This window comes from Podarcis bocagei, assembly GCF_964188305.1.
Source record: "Podarcis bocagei genome assembly, chromosome: 3".
NCBI classification, from domain to species: Eukaryota; Metazoa; Chordata; class Lepidosauria; order Squamata; family Lacertidae; genus Podarcis; species Podarcis bocagei.
The window spans coordinates 13,122,776-13,144,073 of NC_138127.1; the positions used below are offsets into that span (position 1 = coordinate 13,122,776).

Consider the following 21,298-nt stretch of genomic DNA (forward strand, 5'->3'; position numbering starts at 1 on the left):
CCTTGCATGAAGTCTTGGGTTTTCAATTTGGGGAGAGGGGTGACTGCCTGCTGGGGAGCAGGCTGGTTGGCGAGGACCCCTAGATTTAGAGGCCCTAGGCTTCAGCCTACTTAGCCTGTACATAAATCTGGCACTGCTTCTGACCCACCTTGATCACTCAAACCTCTTGCTACTAGCACCTCCCAGCTCATCCTTTCCCCCAGACAGCTCCCCAGTGTCCCATCACCATGATCTAGGGTCTAAGTCATCTTCTATGTCTTCTGGAGGGTCTCTAGGCCAGGCAGCACCCGCCACTCTTCCTCATCCAGGCAGTCCCTGACAGAGACAGGCAATTGGAGCCTCTGAGCAGGACACTTTGAATGCTCCAAAACCCTCCCCTTGTGGGCCTTCATACATTTGAGGTCAATTCTAGGAGTGAGCAGCCCTCTACTCACCTATCCTTGGCAGGTCTACCTTGAAGCAAAGTGATAACTTTGTTTTCCGCTGACTCACAAAGACATTGTGTGCCAAAAGTAGGCATGGAGGTGTGTAGGAATTGCTTCAGATCAGCAATTCCACAAAGCCAGGCTTCTTCATTCCTGGTCCAGGGCAAACATACCATGGAGATGTGACGTGGAATTGTGTGGAGTTGCATGATGTGGCCTCCACATAGGAAGGCAACTACTGAACTGGTCCTGACTGCCCTCATATGACAGAGATAAGGGTCTGAGCAATCAAACCAAGGAGTTCCCCAGTTCCGTAACTCATTCCCCTCTTTGCCATTATAACACAACCTCTTGCATTCTTCTGAAGAGGGAGATTGCAAAGCAAACAGTAAACACTGGGGCCAGCCCAATGCCAAGGCAGTAAATTTTCCTAGGAGTTTTAAAGGGCCTCTGAGGGCCTCTGAGGGCCATTCTTTTGAAGCTTCTGTGCTGTGCATTTGAGACAGGCAAGAGACGCACGGTGGTTTGGCTCCTTCACCTAAGCCTGCTAAATCCCTAGCGCCATTCCTTTCCCAGAGCTTACAGGCTGACAGAGGATTATGTCATTCTACTAATTAAACCTGGTCCATCTTTTAAGCATAAATCCAAGAAGAGAAAGAGGAAGAAACAGGGGGATCCTTTCCTACGATTGGGGATGGGTGGAAAATCCAATATTGGTTGCATTTAAAAGCAAACATAGCAAATGCACACTTTCTGAAACGGTATGTGAAACAAAACGAAGCCATTCTTTGAAATCTGCACTTCTTTGAATTTTGCAGTGCAGTTCTGCAGCCTAGCAATGCATACAAGAAAGTATGTATTCGGATATGGTATGCATAAAAATGTGTGTATTAATGAATAAGACATACAAAAATGATTATGTTATGACTAATTGCATGCAAAGCATATATCTGTCAAAACTGTGTAACCAAATGTGTTTATTTGCATGGAGAATTTTCACACTTTTTAAATAATTGCAAATTGCTGCAAAAATGTGGAAAGCTGAATTTAAGTTTGGGGAAATAAGAAACTGAAAGAACTCAAAACGTAGACAGTTTGAACAAGGATGTTCCATTTTAGCTAACATTCCTAAAAGGCTATTGATAGCCTTATCTTCTATGTATTGGTCTGCATCAGGCAGGGGAGAGCTCGCTGTGTTCACTGAAGAATGACAAAAAGGCATTCTGCACATGCTCAGGTATATTTGCTTGTTATTCATCCATGTGTCCAAGGGCTGAGGGCCTGGCATTTAAAACTGGTTTAGGAACTTCCTGTAGGAATTCCGCATAAAAAAGGGCCTGATTTAATGTTTGAAGTCCCAAACTGGGGCTCCCTCTGTTCTGTGTTTTACGCGCTTGTAAACATAAATCAAGAGCTGCGTCTGTATGAACCTGGCTTCGTTATTGGGATCAGACTACAAATATTGTACAATTAATTCTAGGGAAACCACTGGCTCATAATTAAACCCAATTAGGAGTAGCTCTGGGCAAGAAGGGGAGGGTTTTATGGGGTCTTGGAACGCTATAATTGGACAGTCTTTAATTCCTTCGCAGCCCACGGAATCTTGCAACAACTTGCCCCTGCCTTTTGTCAATCGGGGAAGCCTAAGAAGATGCTGACAATAAAAGCTTATTTTTTGACAGTTATGTGGCGGCCTCCCGAGGGGAGATAGATGGATGGAAGAGGTTAGCTTCTCCCTATTTGCACACATGCACACGCACAAATAGCAGCCCGCCTAATGAACTGGAGCCAAAAATATGTCCAGCTGAAGAGTTTTCTTTTTAAAAAAATTATATTTAACCCCCCCCCTCTTTTTTTGTTAAGATAATGTCCTCCAGAACTAGATTACCACCAGCTAATCCTTTTAACCAGAGGCACATACATACATTCAAAATGGAAATCATATTTGGAACCTTATGTTTGCTGGTTGCATCTGACGGCTGACAAGAGGAGCCTCTCTAATAAGGGGTGGTGGTGACGCCAGAGACCTCCTGCCTTCTTACGGAGGGCCCTGTTACTTCCAGGGAAGTTGGCCCCCTTTTCTTTCCCAAGGGCCTCAACATGGAGCACAACGCTGAGCCCACTGCTCTTTTGCTGGTGCCCACTTTGTCCCTGGGATCTGGGGTGCGGCAAGCATTTCAAAGGGGAGTCTGGTGCTCTAAAACAGTGTTTCCCAACCACACTAGTGTGCCGCGAGATGTTGCCTGGTGTGCCGCGGGAAAAATTAAAAAATTCGAAAGATTTTTTTTTTAAGTCAAATTTTCGATTGGGGCGCCGTCACTAGATGACCCCTGGGGTTCCCTCCCTCCCTCCCGCTCTGCGCCTCCCTCCTCCTCCTCCTCCTCCGGGGAGGCCCTTCCTGGCTCTCGGCCAAAGCTTGGCGGCTGCCACTCACTCACTCGCTCGCCCACCCATCCCTCCATCCCTGCACCCGGCCTCTCCCCCTCCGTCCCCGGTGCAGGGGCTGCCGGGATCCGTAGTCCCCTCGCCCTTGGGCTCCGCACCCGCGCGGGGTGCACGAACTACGTTTCCCAGCGTGGCCTGGCGGGCCGGGCGTTTTGTTTGAAGCGCTCTTCTCCCGGCCATGGAATGAGCGCAGTGGCGGCGGCCGGGCGGGCAGGGCCTCTTCCGCGCAGACCCCGCGCAGCCTGCCTGCGCCCCCGCGGAGATCGGGCGGCAGGATGGAGCCCGGGGATCCCCGCGGAGGCGGAGCGGCGGAGGCGGAGGCTGCCCCCCAGGTAGGGCTGCGTCGGGGGGGTGTTTATTTTTGCAATGCTGCATCCGCGCCGGAGGGGACGCATCGGACCGTGGAGAGATCCCTTGGCGGGTGTGCAAGGCAATGCATGCATGCAGGCGTTGCATGGAGTGCAGTGCAATGCAATGGCAATGGCAACGCGGCGCCCTGCATGCATGCATGCAACTTCCACCGGCGCTCCGGACTTGGCAGGTGAGGGGGGTCCCCAGTGGGCGGCAGAGAGAGCCAGGAGGGTGAAGGGGAGCCGGGGGGGAGCAGCGCTGCTCCCCGAGCCGAGCCCGGGGGGAAACTTCGGCGTTGTTGCGCCGGGTGTTGGAAGCGGAGGCTGGCGGGGGCCCCTCACCTGCAAAACCTGGTCGCCTCTCATATATTTCGTGCATTGCATTCATCGCCCGCTTTCTCCTCCAAGGAGCTCCCGGGGGCGCGCGTGGTTCTCCCTGTGTTATCCTCGCAACAACAGCCCTGCAAGGTGGGTCAGGCGAGTGGCCCAAGGGAGCACCCAGGGATTGTCCTGGCCAGGTGGGGTGATTTGAACCCTGCTCTCTGCCCAGTCTTCGTCCTCTTTTAGCCCCCACATGTGCATGACTGTGCATGACTGAGGTTTTCCCCCCTCGTCTTGGCTATGGTGTGAGTCTGTGCTGTTAATTAATGGGGTTCTGCCTTCGGAGAAGATGAGCCAGCCCTCAAGGAGGTGATTATGTAATTTGCTAGCAATTCATGTCCCTCCCGGCGTGACGCTGCGCGCTGACGTCACGGGGCTGTAATGGTGGTGTGCCTCGAGATTTTTTTTCATGAAACAAGTGTGCCTTTGCCCAAAAAAGGTTGGGAAACACTGCTCTAAAACAATTCTGGTACCCTGGTCTGAATGCCTGTGGACAGGAGCAGAGTCCCTTTGCTTTTGTCACAGCTGGGAGCCATTCCTTGGGTTGCATTTAAGGGCACTGCATCCCCTCAATATATTCAGAGCGATTTCCACCTTGTAAAGGGGAGGGGAAGTGCTTTTGGGTGTGTGAAAAGTACTGCTTTTTTTTTTTAGTTTCAAAAATCGCACTGTACAGAAAAGAAAGAAATACCTGTTTAAAAGCAACCTCTCTCATGCACAAACACACATTTGCCTCCCCTGTTCCCCTGCTGTACACACTCCTGTCTTGGCTCCGCTCCAAGAGGCTGAAATCCAGGCCAACTGGCAACCTTATTTACAGGGATTTTGCATTGTGCCACTTCTGCTGCCATCCACATTATCTTAGGAGGGCCTTGCCATTCTCCTGTGTTTGTATTCTTTCATTTGTGTTTTATTTTTTTACAGCAGCAGTAATTTGTTTCCTGGTTTACTGCCTTACAATCCGCCACAGGGGTCTTTTGCTTCACTATTTATATGGAGCATTCTGCATTACAGCAGGAACCGGCTCCGCACCACCCTTTAAATGCCAGATTTCCGTTTCACAGCGCAGGCAGCCTTCCTCGTCGCCTCTTTTTAACTGCAACGTAAATGCAGTATTTGGCTGTATCTTACACAGTCCCTTTATACATGTTTGCAGCTGTAAGAAGCATGAGAGCACCTTTCTACTGCTAGTCCCCAGCCACCAACTTGATTTTCAAAAAGACGGGTTGTATTATCTCAAGCGAGTGGTGATCACAACTTGAAAGTGGCATGCACAAGTAGCGCTTTCTTTCTTCCTTCCCTTCCTTCCTTCCTTCCTTCCTTCCTTCCTTCCTTCCTTCCTTCCTTCTTTCTTTCTTCTTTCTTTTTGGGTTTTATAAACAAGAATAATGCTATACAAATAAGTACACCAAGTTTTCTCATGTCATTTGTATATCACAAAAATAGCACAATAAATGTGGTAAAATATCTACAACGTATGTTTCATTATTAGTGGTCAATGTATAAATTCTTGGTTCATGAATTGGTTTAAACCATTAGGAAGAAAAGAGCAGGAGAGCGGGGGAGGAGGAATGGTGACTAGGGTGGGGTCAGGTGGTTATGCTTCTATTTTTCTACTTAGTGTGTGGGAGGGGTTGTGTCAACGTTACTTGTATGGGTTCTCTTACTAGTCACTTGTTGTACAGTGGTGCCTCGGGTTAAGAACTTAATTCGTTCTGGAGGTCCGTTCTTAACCTGAAACTGTTCTTAACCTGAAGCACCACTTTAGCTAATGGGGCCTCCCACTGCCACTGCACAATTTCTGTTCTCATCCTTAATCAAAGTTCTTAACCCGAGGTACTATTTCTGGGTTAGCAGAGTTTGTAACCTGAAGCGCCTGTAACCTGAAGCGTCTGTAACCCGAGCTACCACTGTATTTCCTTGGTGGTGAGGTTGGGGGGTGGCTTAGGGTGTGGTTGGTTGTTTTGGGTGACTTGTAATGAGAATTGTGTGTGAATGGGGTGTGAGTGTGTATTCTTGTGGCCAGAACTCACCAGAACTCAGTTCCAGCACCTCTCAGGTGGGCGCCATAGCCTTTCTAAGAGAACAAAGGAGGTATTCATGGTGAGTTCCGGCACCTCCTTTTCTAGAAAAATAACACTGTGCATAAGTATTAAGCTCATGGGCACAGGAATCATCATCATCACCCCATGGTGAGAGCTGGTGTGGTGCAGAGGTTAGAGTGAAAGCCTAGGACCTGGGAGACTAGGGTTCAAATCCCCCACTCAGCCATGAAGCTCCCAGAGTGACCTTGGGCCAGTCACAGTCTCTCGCCTACCTCACAGGGTTGTTGTGAGGATAAAATAGGGAAGGGAACCATGTGTGACCCTACCTTGAGCTTCTTGGAAGAAAGGTGGGATATAAATGCCGTGTTCTGGAAGAAGCAAAGATCACCAGTGCCAAAGTAATGATTCCTCGACATCAACTTCATTGGACTGGTCATGTGGTGCGGATGCCTGATGATCGTCTTCCAAAGCAACTACTCTATTATGAACTAAAAAATGAAAAGCCTAATGCTGATGGTCAGCAACAGAGGTTTAAAGACTCTCTCAAGGCAAATCTTAAAAAAAAAACTTTTTAAAAAATTGGAGAACAGCCTTTACCAAAGGTGTCATGGGCTTTGAAGACGCTCGAACTCAGGATGAAAGGGAGAAACATGCTAAGAGAAAGGCATGCTTGGCAAACCCTCACCGTGATCAGCTCCCGCCCGGAAACCTATGTCCCCACTGTGGAAGGACGTGTGGATCTAGAATTGGCCTCCACAGTCACTTATGGACTCACTGTTAAGACCATGTTTATGGAAGACAATCTTACTCGGCTACGAGTGATTGACAAAGGAGAAGAAGAAGAATAAATAAATAAATGCCTTTGTTGTTGTTGTTGTTAACAACAACTTTCCTGTATTTTATTCTGCGAACTGCCCTAAGATCTTGTGATGCAGGGTGGTATATAAATCTAATAAATAATAATAGTAATAACAACAACAACAACTGCTGGATTTTGAACCCATAAACATGCCCTTGCAAGGCCACTCTCTGTCCTGGGTTCTCTTAAGGTTAGAGAGAAAGACAAGTCCTCCCAAATAATGTTGCCTCCAGCTGACCTATCAATAACCCAGCCTCATTATATATGCTGTTTTTCGGGTTACCCACCCCTCGTGATCCACATTCTAGGCTACAACACAGCTTAGTGTGTAAAGCATGTGAGAGAATATTCTGATTTCTGCTCTAAGCAACCTCTGTTCTCTGACACCGATTTCTCACACATGTGACCAGTCAGAGCCCAGCGAAGGAGTGCAGCGCACCAGCATTGCTGAAACTAAGGGTGCCTCCGGAGACTGTTGGTATTTCACAGGAGGGATTCGCGAATGTAAAGTCGATTTAGGTTTCTGCAACTAACATGAGTTAAAGGCCATGTCATCTTGGAAAGCAAATCCTTAAAAGAATAAGAACTTTTGCAGTTTCGAAAGTGACAAGGAAATGTATTGAATAGTTTGGAACGAATCAACGATTAACAAGACAATGTGCAAAGACCGCAAGCAAACGGAGATAAATGCAGGATAATCATTGTTACATAACCTCCCAATAAATAAATCACAGTGGATGCTTAATTAGACCTGGATCCAATCTGGCCTCCACGTAAGCTTTGTGCAAGTAAATCAGGATGAATGCTAAAGAATAAAAATAAAAAGAGGTCATCTGAAGGAGACTTAAGTGGGTCTGGCCATTTAAATTACCAGGATGGGAAGCACACACAAGAAGAGAAAGAGAAAGTGTGTGTGTGTGTGTGTGTGTGTGTGTGTGTGTGTGTGTGTGTTTACTCAGAGATCTTTGGTGGAAGAGTGGAGCATAAATGTGATTGATAGTTTCATAAGGAGAAAGAGCTGGTCTACCTTACCTTCCTGTGGAATAGAAGCAGCCAATATTGTCACACATGTTCAAAATAGCTGCTGAAGCCCTGAAACAGGAAGGACTGCCAAATGCAGACGGCCCGAGTCTGCCAAGGTGCCATCTGCTCAGCGCTTCTGTTGCCACACTCCTAAAGCTGCAGCAGAGAGATAATGGATCACTGTTATGCACCAACCTGTCCTCGCCCGTGAAACATCTCCTCTGTCGCATCTGCACCGTTGCCATTCCGAACTGCAGCGGTGAAATAGAACGGTCTTTTATTTGGCTATGCTGAGGCAGCTGAACAACACGGATGTCTTTGGAGAGCGGCACAGCTGGGCATTTGCCAAGGCCTTGAGACTTACTCTCCTTGCAGGGAGCATTCAAGAAGGCTGAAGACAATGTGTGGGGGATTTTTCAACCTGTGTAGCCAAGCACTAACTTTCAGCTTAATGAGGTCTTTTGACAGTGCTCCACCACCACCAACCCCTGCCAGTTCTGGGGCTGCCACCGGCTATGTGGCAGAGAGACACAGAGCCCGATCTACAGCGAGAGGTAACTTTTAAATGCACACCTCACTAGACGATGTAGCACCGAGTGACTGGTTGGAGTAGGCCGCCTTACGCAGGATTCCCAGGCCAAAAGGTTTTTGGAAGCGGGTCAGATTCTGAAGCCATATCTAATCTAGAGCAGGTGTGTGCTTCCCTGCTGCCCCAGGCCTGCTGAAGGAACAGCCGGTGGAGTGACCCCCCCAGAGATATTAGTACATGAGTTAATTCCCTTCCAGTGTAGAGCGTGCCAACTGGGATGCTCAGAAGATGTTATTAATTATGGTGATGCATGCACAGGCACACACACACACACAAAAGATGTTGAGGGCTCCTCTCAAAGTCGAGGATTATCCACAGGGTAGAATAATCAGGCCCATGTGTAAGCCACAATTTTGCAAGCTTGCAGGAAAAAAAGTAGGATGTTATTATACTGGATGCAGGTTCTCGACAGGCTCCACCTTATTTATTTATTTATTTTAACGTAGCAGGTTTCTAGCCCTTCTGTGAATATATGCTTCCACGATGCAATGTCTGCTGAAATCTAAGAAGTCAGAAGGCTTGCTGAGTAAGATATCCAGACGATTGGGAGGAGACGAGTAGCTTCAGTGCCCTGGTCAGGTCATCACTCCACCTCATGATTTGCAAAATCCAAAATGAATTATGGAGGGTAAATGTATGCAGAGCAGGGAAAAAAATATTTCAGATTTCCATTGCTTGGGTACATGCACACAGCCCAGAGAGTAATGGGTGACTGTGGGGAATCTCTTTGAAGCAAGCAGATGGAGGCTAGCTAGGGCATTTAGCAAAAAAAAAAGTACTCACATATTAATCCTGGAAAGAAAAACTGGCTTGGTTCAAATACTTTCAGGGAGCATTTAGTTGCAACGGAGCCAACATGGTTCAATGGGTTCTTATCATGAACAGGCCTATAAAAAGAGAGAGAGAAAGAAGACAAGCCTCTTTACCCCATCAACAGTAACTGTTGATGGAGTCAAATCGATTCAAGGTCTTGGAAATAAAACATTGTGGTTTAAAGAATTAACCAGTGTGGTGACTCCTGCGTGCTGAGATGAACGTTTTAAAATGAAATCCACATGATAAAGCAGCGGTTTCGAATCCTCCTGCTGATGCCACAACATCATTTATTCGTCTTCTGAGGAGCTCCTGAGTATTTGTCTTCAATAAAACTCTGGTTGTCTGCAGAAGATTCTGAGGCGCCTTTCTTCGGGCAGAATTGGGAAACCTTAAACCTATGGGCCAAAAGTGGCCCTTGGTTTCGCTGTATCTAGCTCCTAGGATTCCCTCTAGGCCACACACCCTCTCTGCAACCAGCACCCTTCACCTTCCTCTTTCAGTGTTCTTGCCTGGCTGGAATGTGTGCTTGAGTGCTGGTATAGGATAGAGACGAAGGATAGAGAGGGATGTCTGAATGTGTGTGTGTGTGTGCTAGACTACTGTACAAATGTGAAATCTACACTTGTACTTTGGCTCATTTTGGCCTCTGGCCTCACCCACCACTGGGATGCAGGCCTCAGGCTGAAAAGGGTAGACACACTGTCTCAGTTCCCTCAGAGATGCCTGTTAGGCTTCAACATTACCTCACGTGATTTGGCAGTACACTCTCTGTGGCTCCCACAGATATTTCTAGACTACAATTCCCATCGTCTGTGACACGGGCTGAAGCTGACAAGAACTGGAATTCAGCAACATCTGGAGGGCCACAGCTTCCCCATTTTAGGGGAAGAGAGTTGTAACTGCAGAAAAGCTGTTCTTCAGAGAAGACCCTTCAGGGAAGGTCTACCATTACTAATCTGTTCGTTGAGAAACCTTTGGCGCCCCAAATCACAGCTGGAAACCCGTCAGGAGAAAGACGTTGTGGAAAGACTTCAGGCTAGTGGGAACTACTGTGGTCTCTCTCTTTTTTTAACTAGGACCGCAACCCCCAACAGGAGTCATGTGCAATCTTGGTGAGAAGTGGTACGTTGTTGTTGTTGTTTAGTCGTTTAGTCGTGTCCAACTCTTCGTGACCCCATGGACCAGAGCACGCCAGGCACTTCTGTCCTCCACTGCCTCCCGCAGTTTGATCAAACTCATGCTGGTAGCTTCAAGAACACCATCCAACCATCTCATCCTCTGTCGTCCCCTTCTCCTTGTGCCCCTTCTCCTTTCCCAACATCAGGGTCTTTTCCAGGGAGTCTTCTCTTCTCATGAAGTGGCCAAAGTATTGGAACCTCAGCTTCACGATCTGTCCTTCCAGTGAGCACTCAGGGCTGATTTCCTTAAGAATGGATACGTTTGATCTTCTTGCAGTCCATGGGACTCTCAAGAGTCTCCTCCAGCACCATAATTCAAAAGCATCAATTCTTCTGGCAGGGGGTTGGACTCGATGGCCCTTGTGGTCTCTTCCAACTCTAGGATTCTATGATTCTATGATTCTATGATTCTATGATCAGCCTTCTTTATGGTCCAGCTCTCACTTCCATACATCACTACTGGGAAAACTATAGCTTTTACTATACGGACCTTTGTTGGCAAGGTGATGTCTCTACTTTTTAAGATGCTGTCTAGGTTTGTCATTGCTTTTCTCCCAAGAAGCAGGCGTCTTTTAATTTCGTGACTGCTGTCACCATCTGCAGTGATCATGGAGCCCAAGAAAGTAAAATCTCTTACTGCCTCCATTTCTTCCCCTTCTATTTGCCAGGAAGTGATGGGACCAGTGGCCATGATCTTCGTTTTTTTAATGTTGAGCTTCAGACCATATTTTGCGCTCTCCTCTTTCACCCTCAATAAAAGGTTCTTTAATTCCTCCTCACTTTCTGCCATCAAGGTTGTGTCATCTGCATATCTGAGGTTGTTGATATTTCTTCCGGCAATCTTAATTCCGGCTTCGGATTCATCCAGCCCAGCCTTTCGCATGATGAATTCAGCATATAAGTTAAATAAGCAGGGAGACAGTGTACAGCCTTGCCGTACTCCTTTCCCAATTTTGAACCAATCAGTTGTTCCATATCCAGTTCTAACTGTAGCTTCTTGTCCCACATAGAGATTTCTCAGGAGACAGATGAGGTGATCAGGCACTCCCATTTCTTTAAGAACTTGCCATAGTTTGCTGTGGTCAACACAGTCAAAGGCTTTTGCACAGTCAATGAAGCAGAAGTAGATGTCTTTCTGGAACTCTCTAGCTTTCTCCATAATCCAGCGCATGTTTGCAATTTGGTCTCTGGTTCCTCTGCCTCTTCTAAATCCGGCTTGCACTTCTGGGTGTTCTCGGTCCACATACTGCTTGAGCCTTCCTTGTAGAATTTTAAGCATAACCTTGCTAGCGTGTGAAATGAGTGCAATTGTGCGGTAGTTGGAGCATTCTTTGGCACTGCCTTTCTTTGGGATTGGGATGTAGACTGATCTTCTCCAATCCTCTGGCCACTGCTGAGTTTTCCAAACTTGCTGGCATATTGAATGTAGCACCTTAACAGCATCATCTTTTAAAATTTTAAATAGTTCAGCTGGAATACCATCACTTCCACTGGCCTTGTTATTTGCAGCGCTTTCTAAGGCCCATTTGACTTCACTCTCCAGGTGAAGTGGTATAGCCAGATACAAAATGGTGGCTCAGCAGGTGGAGCCAATTATCTCCTAAACCTCACAAGTTATACATTGGGACAACCTGAATGGACATGGACATATCTGGGTGTAACTCAGCCAGATGGGCAGTGTGTGTGTGTGTGTAAAATTATATCTTCATCTAAACTACTACAGAGCATGGATGCTCCTTCTTGCTATTGCTAAACAGTTGGAAGTAAAAATAAAAATTGCCATCTACAGCAACCTACCAGCAAATCCTGGCTTACCACTTCTTTCCACTTTTGTGACAGCAAATGCGTTTTAACAAGATTTGAGCGCTCAGACTCTGCATTTGCTTTCCTGTGCATTTTGCGCTTTTGTGGTTGGAAGGTTACTGAAAAGTGACCATAATGTGGAATCAGCATGTTGAAATCTGCTTTTCGGGTTATTCTGCTGGTAGACAATATACTCGATTACCAGGTGACCATGCTCTTGTTCTTGCTGCAAACACACGTGTGTGTGCGCGCGCCCACACGCACACATGCACAGCCTTTAAGCAATTGCTGTTAACTGGAGGTTATTATTTTATTTAAGCTTTTATGACATTTTTAATTAAAAAGGTTTTAGTGCTTCCCTCTGTAGCATGGTATTTGATTGCACTTTAGATAATGCCCCCATCTGAGCCCTGACTAATGGTCAGTAAGCCAAATATAAGATATATTCCCCCAAAAGGGCTTTTGTCAGATTTGCCTTGAATGAAAGACACTCTTTTAGAGCAAATTTCCTCTGCAGAATAAAAATACAGACTCTGCCAAGAGCAAGACAGCTGAAGAATAACACACCACCCAAACCACTGCCTGTGCATAACTGGCTACATTTTCACACTCCCTTCCACAGTCAGCCTTGCGCTCTTGTACTAGAGAGCGACTGAACTCTCTGTGAACCATTTGAAAGCACTGATTGAAATTAAATGTGCTGTAAATTATGTGTTTCCTGTTTGAATAACGCTGGGACTGATTTGTACTCTTATTTAAAGTAAGTTTTAAACTTAGATTTAATTTGTCACTTCATTAATGCAGCTTTTAAATTAAACCACGAGTCGTCGACACTTTGGGAGAAAGGAATGCGGTCCACTTCTTTCCTCTGCTTTCTTTTCAAACATATAACCTGCCGCTTCTCTGGATGGAAACAGATAACTGGAGAACCAGAGCGGATAGCCACTAAAATGTTTCCCATGTGGAAGCAGCCAAACCTAGCAAGTGTATATTCTTGCTAGTTAGCATGAGAAGGGGCCGAGCCCACAGAGCTGTATTGCTGATAGGCAAGACACTCAGACCATAGAAATACAATTGATAGAGAGGGCTATGTGTGATGTCATTTCCTCTCCTTCCCCATCCCATCCCAATTCGGCCTTCTCGGTAGTGGCACCTGCCCTGTGGAACGCCCTCCCACCAGATGTGAAAGAGAAAAACAGCTACGAGACTTTTAGAAGACATCTGAAAGCAGCCCTGTTTAGGGAAGCTTTTAATGTTTAATAGATTATTGTATTTTAATATTCTGTTGGAAGCCACCCAGAGTGGCTGGGGAAACCCAGCCAGATGGGAGGGGTATAAATAATAAATTATTATTATTAATATTATTATTACTCCCCCCAGTCTTCAAAGCAGCCACCACAGGACAATGCTAATTCATACGCTGAGGGAGTAATCCAAATCCAATCCAGAATAGAATAGATTGGTTTCTGGCTGAGCCACCTGAAGGCCCTCATTCCAGCTCAGAAAGGTATATGCCATCAGAAAGTCTCTGAGTTCACCTGGCGCTCGGTGGAAGCCAGCTGAGCCAAAGCTGGAGAGAGTCCTGGAAAGGGGGCACCTTGGGAGGGTGGAATGGGTGTGGTGTGTCGGATTCTCAGCCTCAGTCAGAGGGAACTGGCCATTCTCCAGGCACTAGGCTTGAGATCCTGTTGACCTCCCCGTCTGCGTCTCCCGGCAGGATACAGGCAAGGTCACTATCGGCGATCCCACTCAGCGTGAGAGGGACACACCAACTCCTCCCTCCTCCCTGCTTCCCTCAGGGAGGGGAAAAGAGACAGACAGAAATCTATTTACATTGCTTTATTCTGTCATTTCAGCAGTACAGAGAAAACACGTCTGCACTCTCCAGTCTCCAACAGTAGAGAGAGAAAACTCCACCCCTGTACTTCCAGTACAGGTCAGATGACACTCTGAGCTAACATCCGGTGCTCAGAACAGTGAATAGACTGCCCCTTTGTTCCAATAGTACAGTCCCAAACATCAACATCCTGTTTTGCATTCCAGACACCTGCAGCTCGATCTCGCATTGCTGCTTTTTCCTGACATGGCGGGGGCAGAACAGGACAGTGGGCGACATACCCTTATTCCAAACTCTGTTCTGTCATTTACTGCTTTACTGCTACTGAAGGCAAATGAGCATAAGGGTCACAAATCCAATACACCCAGGATTGGAATTGTCCATAAGAAATCCAGTTGCAGCATACTTAAATTTACTGTAACTTATAATAAGTCACATAACTTATAATAACCTTAACACTAAGCATCCTATGTACAGGACACCACACCAGAAGTAAAAGAGGTAGAAAGAGAAAGTGAAACCCAGGCTCCCTCTGGCCCTATTTTTATACTCAGCATGACCTTGACAGAAGAGATAAGAGAACCAGTTTAAGCCAGCTGTACTCGGCTTCTCTGAAGGAATAACCCAAACATCATGAACCTCCTGCTTGTTTCTTTCACACAGAGAAGCTTTCCAGAACCCTCTTGAATTGCCATATTTTTCGCTCTATAGGACGCACCAGACGATAAGACGCACCTAGTTTGGGGGGGAGGAAACAAGAAGAAAAAAAATCTGAATCCCAGAAGCCAGAACAGCAAGAGGGATCTGGCTTCTGGGATAGCCTCTTGCTGTTCTGGCTTCTGAGATAGCTGCTGAAGCCTCTCCCGGGCACAGGTAAGCTGCCCTCTGTCCCTTCCCTCCACTTCCTGCAAGAGTCGCACGAAGCCTCCACAGGGCAGCGAGGAGCCTTCGTCCTGCTGCCCTACGGAGGCTTTGTGGGGGCTAGCCAAAATCCAGAATAGCTTTGCGCGAAGCCTCCGCAGGGCACAGGGAGACTTCATCCCGCTGCCCTGCAGAGGCTTTGCGCAGCTAAGCCCGAAGCTAGAACAGCGAGAGGGAGCACTGCGCAGCGCTCCCTCTCGCTGTTCTGGCTTAGCCGCGCAGCCTGCATTCGCTTCATAAGACGGACACACATTTTCCCTTACGTTTAAGGAGGGGGAAAGTGCATCTTATAGAGTGAAAAATATGGTAATTAGAATAGGAAAGATCTCTACACATCAGATCAATACTTTCTGCACTAGGAAATGCAAACGTCAGTTATGTGACCTAGCAACTCAGTGGTGTAAGTCAACCTTTTCTTTAAAGGCTTGTTTTCCCTCTCCCAGGCTCTGGCAGGCTCCTGAACAGTGTTTGAAAAGGGGGCTTGCCCACATTTCTGCTTGTGTCGGGCCCTAGAAGGCACGAGACCATAGAATCATAGAAAGGGTCATCTTGTCCAATCCCCTGCAATGCAGGAATCCAAGGAGTCCAAGCTGTTTTCCTCTTGCCATGCTCCTAGCCAAGCTCTTTAGCGATAGATTGGAGCATGTGGCAATCCGGGGGGGAAACCCAAATTGCCGTTTGCTCTGATTGAGCCAAAAAAGAGTGGTTTTCCCTGGGGGAAAGCCGTGAGACAAGAGGAACTGTGAATAAGCAAGTTACACCAGCATAATTTACCCTTGTGTAAATTGCACTCGCTTCCTTTAGTTTGGATCGCCCAAAGAGGCTTGAGACATCCTCATCAAAGATCTCCTTTATCTAAGACCTGAGAAGACTTAAACTAAAGCCGTATTATAAAACAATGCGACCCGAAGATTGATTAACTAAGCTCTTTGTTAATAGTTCTTTACTTAATTTAGTGAATTTAGCTAGCTAAACTATTGTGTTTGCCCGACATAAAGGGATCGCTGAGCTTGTGGATTGCAACTTGTTCATGTCAAGGGTTGGACTGATTAAGAGAGGCACAAAACACACATAAAACTTCATTTCCCCACTTGAACCACATTCCCATAACGGCCAACTGCAAGATGGTGTTTCAGCGCATCCTTTCGTAATTATTTTTTCATGATTTCTTTTAATAGCAAATTCACATTACGGCTATATTTCTTTGCACCAGAACAAAATTGGAGGTGGGGGCTGCGTAACCCAGTTGGAGGGGAAGGGAGACTTCAGGAGCTAATGTATTATTGTGTCCACTCCCCTTCCCTTTTCTTAATGAGCCAATTTGGTAAAAAAGAATGTTTTAAGGCATCCAGAAAAGCTTTAAAAGCAGCGGGACCTCTTGTATATATCCCAAGATGCAGCCAAGAGTGAAATTTTATAGACCCCTTGAAAAAATCAGATCCCTATTATGGAAAGTCTGACACACCCTTAATTATAACAGCATGAGCGAACCTATTAAAATATAATACATCAGAGGCGCAGAAGGGCTCTCTACAATGTGGTGTCAGATCAATGCAATTGGTACATGGTTTTGGAGTTCCAGGAACCAACATTTTCCCCAGGCTGAATGATGCAATGATAGCAGAAATAGCGCTGGTTGAGAACGGCAATGTTGCAGAGCAGGTCCGCTAAGGAAGACTTCAAAAATTAAAGAGCGATGCAGCTGAAAGTGGAGGTTTTGCTCATAGGAGCTGATGAGATGGGCAATTCTATAATGATCAGTGCACCATCACGTTCCGCAGCAATTTAAAGGCTACACATACGTACATACCAGGGATATGTGCAGGGTTCAAGTTTCACCTTGCATTTTGGTGCTTTAAAAACATTCCAGCCTGTTTCTGAGGTGTTCTGTACACTCTCTGCTTTGCTCTGCAATCAGCTCCCAAGATGCTCTGTGTAGAAAATGAAGCTCTGGGTCCCCTGATTCACGACAATGGGAAATCTAAAAAAAAAATTGTTGGAATGCTTTCTTTCTTTTTGCCAAAATAGATGAATTTTACGCACATGGCTGTGTGGAATAATAATAATAATAATAATAATAATAATAATATTTATTTATACCCCGCCCTCCTCAGCCAAGGCCGGGCTCAGTATAAGCCTCTAGAACATGGGTAGGCAAACTAAGGCCCGGGTATCCGGCCCAATCGCCTTCTAAATCGGAATCAGCGTGTTTTTACATGAGTACAATGGGTCCTTCTATTTAAAATGCATCTCTGGGTTATTTGTGGGGCCTGCCTGGTGTTTTTACATGAGTAGAATGTGTGCTTTTATTTAAAATGCATCTCTGGGTTATTTGTGGGGCATAGGAATTCGTTCTTTTTTCTTTTTTTCAAAATATTGTCTGGCCCACCACATGGTCTGAGGAACAGTGAACCAGGCCCCTGCTGAAAAAGTTTGCTGACCCCTGCTCTAGAATGAATGAAGCTTGGGAAATTGCAGACAAATAGGTCCAGGGGCTTTTTTGTGAGCGAAGTAAAATGGATTCACTTTCTTCTGCATCCCTTATGGCAGGGATCTCTAATAAGTCTTATTATGTGAGGCTTTCTAGATCAGATCACCGCCTGCAGAGTTCTGAAAAGCTGTGGCGTGTGTGTCTGTGTGTTTGTGCAGACGCACGCATGTGTGGTATAGCAGAGCAACACAGGATTTAAAAACAAACTCTTAAAAAATCTAACTCAGGCGAGAGGAGCTACTGATGTCTCCCTTCAACTTAGGGGAAGGGTACCCTCAAAGCAGCCCTCTTTGCTTTGTTCCTTGGCATCCCATTCAGAGCCAATGTACACCCCTGATATATACAAACACACAAGTCTGGTAAAATGGGAAGAACTGTTGTTCAATCACAGTGCCAAAGAAAATGCAACCATGCGTGCAGCCAGCTGCCCTCCCCCCCTGCATCAAGTAAATAAAAATACTTAACTAACTGACCAATTGCATCGCAGACAACTCGGTTCTGCCTCCCCTAACATAAATCCTAGCTACGCCCATGTGAGCAACCCTGAATACTTACTACCACCAACTCACTGCTTGTACTCTTTATCCCATTTACTTTAGAGTAGTCCTGTTAAAGTCACCTCCATTAAGGTCAATATCAGTAGACAACAGTTTTGCTGCCTTCCTTTATAGTGTAATAAAAAAATTAAGGTCTTATATATATATAATAAATGTTCATAAATGTACCAACCAAGCACGTATATAGATATGTGGACCACATGTCTAGAGCACCACAGGAAGACCTCCTTGAAACCATTTTGACTCCCAAACTGACCAAATGTTTTCTCTGCAAGGAGGGAGGGGGTGAGGGAACCTTTCCATTGTCTCATGAATTGGCATAGCTGTCAACTTTTCCCTTTTCTTGCGAGGAATCCTATTCGGAATAAGGGAATTTCCCTTAAAAAAGGGGCAAACGTTGACAGCTATGGGAATTGGGTAATCACCATCTCAAAGGAATGGGTAGACTACCAGGAAAGGCAATCAGAGAAGGCATTATCAGATAACCTGGCAGACAAGAAAAACAACAACATTCAAATTTCTGTTGTAGACCGCCTTTTCTGTGAAGTAGGTATGATGTTTGTGGGGGGTAGTCTTGGGTTGCACCCCTTCTGTGATGTATGTATGATGTATGGAGGGGTGGTCTTGAGCTCCAGGGCAGGGAATTTAAAATGTCTTTATAAGGGCAGGCACACCTTTGTTCTGGGTCCTCCTCCGCTCTCCTGCGTGTGAGGGGAGCACCCTGTTGCAACAGCTTTAATAAAGATCAGGCTTACTAGCTGCTTTGCTTCTCAATATTCTCTGGTTGGCCTCTGTTATTTTCTCCAACCGACAGAGAACCCACTTAAGGACTCTACACGGGCTCTTGGATACCCCATAAGGGAAGAAGGGCAGATTTTGTTTACAACAATAGTCTGTGTTTTATGTTGTCGATACCTGTTTTCTCAGATGGGTCATCCATTTCAGCAACTCCCAACTAGCAAAATGCCTTTGAACAAGAGCAAAAGAGATGAGCTCCTAGCAGGGGGTCGAGAGATATGTTGGCCTTCCAAAAGCGCTACTTTCTAGTTTTCACACGATTTAACATATTTGCCTGCTTTGGAAAAATGTTTTCATTTCAGAACACGGAAACCGCAGCAAAACTGAGATGCGAAAGAAAGGTTTCCATGTTAGGGATCATAATCACTTGCAGCAGGCACCTTTTCATTGGGAATGCCAATATGTTTTAAAGTCAAAACAGCCTTTCTCATCATCCTGGTGCCATTCAGATGAAGTCATTCCAGCACCCATCAGCCAGGGACGATGGGTGCTAGCAAAATCCGGAGGGCACCAGGTTGCCGAAGGCTGTCTTACAGCATTTCGCCCAGGGAAGCCCTCCCCCTTGTTCACAAAATCCTGCCAGACCACGATCTATCAACAGCAGCTCCACCAGAGAGCTCCAGCATGGCCCGAAGCTCTAGACTGAGCGTAATGCGTTCTGCTGTTTCAGCACTCTTTATCTCTGCTCGCTATCCCTGCAAAGCTGGAAATGATTGCCTTGACAGAAGGTATTTGTTGTTGCCTGACTTTTGAGACATGCTGTGCCTAGCTCTTTTCTGCCCTCTAGTGGCAATATCTGCTCATCTGGTTAAAAACAACAACAAAATGAAACACACACACACCCTAACAAAACAAAAACACAGCGAAGGAACTAATTTCCATAGACCAGAACCAAGTCCTTTGGATTAAAAAGAGCCATTGTAAATATTGGTTGAGAAGGCGATGCAGCACTATGTTAATGGGATTTTGGTCCAGTAAAATATCATGTTAGATCTAGATCATGGGTAGGCAAACTAAGGCCTAGGGGCCGGATCTGGCCCAATTGCCTTCTAAATACTGCCCGCAGACGGTCCAGGAATCAGTGTGTTTTTACATGAGTAGAATGTGTGCTTTTATTTAAAATGCATCTCTGGGTTATTTGTGGGGCATAGGAATTCGTTCATTATTTTTTTTCAAAATATAGTCCGGCCCCCCCACAAGGTCTTAGGGACTGTGAACCGGCCTCCTGCTGAAAAATTTTGCTGATCCCTGCTCTAGATGCACAAGTTAGTGATGCTTTAGTCCAGTGTTTCCCAGATGGGGGCCATATGGCCCCCTGGTGGGCCCCAGGATATTCCAAGGGAGCCACAGGTGAAAATGCATAAATGGGGGGGGGGCACAGCACGAGCATAGGCAGCCACAGAGGGAAGTGATAAGTGAAGAAAATACTCCTTAGAGTATTAATCTTAATTTTTGCTCTTCAATTTTAGTGAATTGAAATATGCATTAAATTCGCAAAAATCTGCTGGTTAACATTTTGAGGCTATCTTTCAATTTATAGCACAAGCAATTTGAAATATGAATATTCCTCTTCGTGGAAATGCATCTTCAAGCATCTATTAATGACTACTAATAGTCATGATGGCAACTGCACAGAGTTCTCCTTAGGTTCTCATGGTGTCTGCCCTGAAAGAGTAGTCTGCTTTATTTTATGTGCACACGCATAACCACATAGACAACAGGTGCACAGCCAAAGTTTTGCAAGAGAAATGGGCATTTTAATCCATGCAAAATACATTACTTCTCCTGTTGAAATGCAGGACAGTGACAAATTCAGCTGATTAAAACACAAGAAGTGGGAGAGTAAACTGGCTCATTTAAGTAAAAACTAGAGACCCTTCGGCTCTACCCACTACAAGTCAAAGTTTTGGACTACGTTCCTACATAGAGCTTGCTTGAAGAGACATGAATCTTCTTCATTTGCAATTGTTCAGATATCAGCTACTCCAAATGATTGTTGGTAAAGAGACCCCTGACCATTAGGTCCAGTCATGACCGCCTCTGGGGTTGCGGCGCTCATCTCGCTTTATTGGCCGAGGGAGCCGGCGTACAGCTTCCGGGTCATGTGGCCAGCATGACTAAGCTGCTTCTGGCGAACCAGAGCAGCGCACGGAAACGCCGTTTACCTTCCCGCCAGAGCGGTATCTATTTATCTACTTGCACTTTGACGTGCTTTCAAACTGCTAGGTTGGCAGGAGCAAGGACCAAGATACGGGAGCTCACCCCATCGCGGGGATTCGAACCACCGACCTTCTGATCGCAAGTCCTAGGCTCTGTGGTTTAACCCACAGTGCCACCCGTGTACCTCATTGGTAATATAGGCTGAGACTAAAAGTTTAGATCTAAACAATATTCCTTACAATCTTTTGCTGAAGCCAAAATCCAGCCCAGCAGGCTATACATAAATACTCCTGTTTCCCCAATTTCTCTTTTTGAAACAGTGAGCTGCACCTCTCTTTGCTGCCACTTGAGTGTGCCAAAAAAAAGGGAAGGAAAAATGAAGTTGAACGAAGTTACTTCGTAAGCCACAGAAAAGCAGCAGTGTGGCACGAAAGGACTTGCACATCCACCATTCCGTGTTGCCCCCCAGTGCAGAATTATATCTCTAATTATCAGAGTAATCAGCTCTCAGGACATCATTTTACGTTTTTATGGCCTATGACTCACTGGGCAGATCGACTCTACAAAAACGCATTAGTGTTATAATTGCTTAATTGTCATAGGCTCCCTGCAAAGAATTG

General features: G+C 46.0%; 1 long non-coding RNA gene across 2 annotated transcripts in view; it reads left to right on the plus strand.

Moving 5' to 3' along the window:
* The window catches only part of LOC308584520, a 218,439-nt gene that overhangs the window by 76,539 nt on the left and 120,602 nt on the right, over positions 1–21,298 (plus strand). The gene's annotated exons all lie outside the window — the stretch shown is intronic.